Raw genomic sequence first — 3264 nt, forward strand, 5'->3', positions numbered from 1 at the left:
CTTACCCCAAGTTGTCAGTGTCTCTGAGAAAAGAGATTATATTTAAGTTTGGAACCTTGGATTTTGTGGCTGCCACCTAAAGGACATGTTCCTTGATAGCCTGGTTTTGGTGGTCAGTGGATTTTTTGTTCATAGGTTCAATGAGATGGTAGCAAAATAAAAAAAATAGTTCTTAAAGGGCTATCTCTCCAGGACTCATTGAAAAGACAGCAGACAGAAACTCCCAGTTTATGTGTCCCAATTTTACCTGAAAAGAGGTACATTATAATACATGCTGCTGCCTGAGGTAATGCCAGTATCATGGTGACACGAGTCATTTCTTTTATCTATCTGCTTTAGTTTACAACTAACTCGTTATCCTTAATAAAAAAAAAATGCTTCTACACAGCATACCAGGACACAACAGAGATTCATCCATTTGTGTGCCCGTAAGTGGGTAGTTTGGAAAATGGATTAAGCTGTGGTAACAAAGCTTGTGGAAGTACAGGAAGAGATTGCATTGAAGGCAGCAGAAGGTATGGCATTGGGTCAGATTCACCTTTGTGACAGAGGAGGTGGAGAGTGATGGTGATAAATGGGGTCTACCTGGACCTGTTGTTCTCTTTGAAGAGAGAACACAGTGATTAGTGGGAGGGAAAGGAAGTGTAGTTAAGCAGAGATAATTAAGGAAAGTGTCTCCTGCTATCTCTGAAATTCTGGCAAAATTCTGGCCACTCAAGGTGCTCTGGGATCACCCTGATTTGAGGATCCACCAACTGGGCCATGGGCACACTCAAAGACCCCAGGGCTAAGCATACAACCCCCTCCTCACTCTACTGCCAACTCTTTATGTTCTCCATCAGTTTATTACTTATGTGTGTGCTCCCAGCCTTAGCAGCCTGTCAGTGCTGGCAAGAGAAACCCAAACTTGTGTTATAGTGCCACCTCCTGAAAAACAAAAGTAAAGCTCCTAATAACCAATTTGAATACTTAGAGTCAAAGTAAGGTATATCTTGGAGATATTCCAGACCACCAAAAAGTAGCTAGTGAAATGATGAGGGTTTTGTTTTGTTTTGGTTTGGTTTGGTTTTCAGTGCATAAAAATATACTTTCTCTGTACTGTATTTTGTTGAGTATACAATAGCATTATGCTTGAAAAAACAATGTACATACCTTATTAAAAATACTTTTTTTCCTAAAAAATGCTAACCATCATCTGAACTTTTGGTAAATTATAATTATTGACCATAGATAACCATTGTTATGGTTATTTTACTATTTGTTAATAAAATAATGATGAAAATTTTTGAAATATTGTGAAAACTACCACAATGTGACAGAAACATGAAGTTAGCAAATACTATTGGAAAATTGGCAACAATAAACTTACTCAATTTATGTTTACCACAAACGTCAAATACACAGTATCTGTGAAGCACAATAAAGTGAAATGCAATAAAATGAGATATGCTTAAATAAGAAAGGTGTTTGCTATTTCATATGCAATGAGAGGGACACATTTCATCAAACATCACAGAAAAATATTGAAAAGAGATTTTCAAGCTGAAACAAAAAGACAAAAGTATACAAAGCTCTGAGTAAAGTGATCAATAGAATTAGAAATCTGTAATTCTTTTTTAAGAATATTAAACTCTTAATTATAGGACAAAGGTTAAAAGAAAAGAACATTAAAAATAACTGTAGGTATTATAAATGAAATTATTTTCTTAATTCACCCATGTGCTACTTCATTAACTAGTGTATAGAAATGCAAGATTTCTGTATTTTAATTTTGTATTCTGCAACTTTACTCAATTCATTTATAAATTCTAATAGATTTTTGGTGATGTCATTAAATTTTTCTATGTATAGTATCAAGTTATCTGCAAATAATGAATGATTTAATTTTTCCTTACCATTTTTTAAAAATATGGAATGCCTCATGAATTTGCATGTCATGCAAACTGCATGACATGCAGCTTGGGGTCATGCTAATCTTCTCTGTATCGTTCCAATTTTAGTATATGTACTGCCAAAGCAAGCACTCCTTACCAATTTTTATACCTTTTTTTCTTATCTGATGCTGAGGTTAAGACTTCTAGTACTATGTTGAATAAAAAGTCATGAGAATGCACACTTTTGTCTTGTTCCTGATTTTAGAGGAAAAGGTCTGAGTTTTTAGCTATTGAGAATGACATTAGCTGTGGGTTTTTCATATATGGGTTTATTATGTTGAATTATCTTCCCTCTAACCTCACTTTGTTAAGTTTTTATCATGAGTGGATGTTATACATCCACTTTGTACAATGCTTTTTCTGCACCTATTGACATGTAACTTCCTTGACATTGGCTTTATTTGACATTTTTCTACATATGTCTTCTCTGGCAAGGGAAACAAAAGCAAAATTAAATTATTGGGACTACACCAACATAAAAAGCTTTTGCACATTGTAGGAAGCCATCATCAAACAAAAAGATAACCAATTAAATGACAGAAGTTATTCAAAGATTATATATATGATAAGAGGTTAATATGCAAAATACATGAAGAACTTATACAACTCAACACCAAAAAAAAAAAAAAAACAACCCACAAATAGTTCAATGTACAAATGGGAAAAGGACCTAAATAGACATTTTTCAAAGAAGACATACAGATGGCCAACAGACACATGTAAAGATGCTCAGCATCATTATCATCAGGAAATGTAAATCTAAACCACACATGTCACCTCACATGTCAGAATGGCTAAATATTAAGTTTCCCTTCCTCTTCTAATTAATGGAATAGTTTTTAGAATAAATATTAACTCTTTTTTAAATGTTTCATAGAATTCACCTGTGAATACACATGGTGAACATGTTCATTGGGAAATTTTTGATACGTGATTCAGTTTCTTTGCCAGTAATTGGTCTATTTAATTTTTTTTCTTTCTGAATTAGGTTTGGGACGTTTGAGAGGTTTTTAGGAACATATCTATTTCATCCAGTTTGTACAATTTGTTGACATATAATTTTTCATAATATTCTTATCCTTTGTATTTGTGTTGGTTGTTATTTATCCTCTTTCATTTCTGATTTTATTTATTTGAATCCTCAAAAAGTCTTACAAAGAGAGAAAGTGAGAGAGAGGGAGGCAGAGGGAAAACGAGAGAGAGAATCTTAAGCAGGTTCCATGCTGGGTGTGGGGTATGATCTCACAACTCTCTGCCAAGATTGACTTGGCTACTTAACCAACTGAGCCACCCAGAAACCTCTCTCTCTCTTTTTATGATGAATCAGCCT

The 3264-nt window shown here is 34.0% G+C and overlaps 1 pseudogene; it reads right to left on the reverse strand.

Moving 5' to 3' along the window:
- Positions 1 to 1903: 1903 nt before the first annotated feature.
- Positions 1904 to 2024, reverse strand: LOC119868625 (annotated as a pseudogene).
- Between the last annotated feature and the right edge of the window lie 1240 nt (positions 2025 to 3264).

Source organism: Canis lupus, chromosome X, assembly GCF_011100685.1.
Source record: "Canis lupus familiaris isolate Mischka breed German Shepherd chromosome X, alternate assembly UU_Cfam_GSD_1.0, whole genome shotgun sequence".
Taxonomy (NCBI): domain Eukaryota; kingdom Metazoa; phylum Chordata; class Mammalia; order Carnivora; family Canidae; genus Canis; species Canis lupus.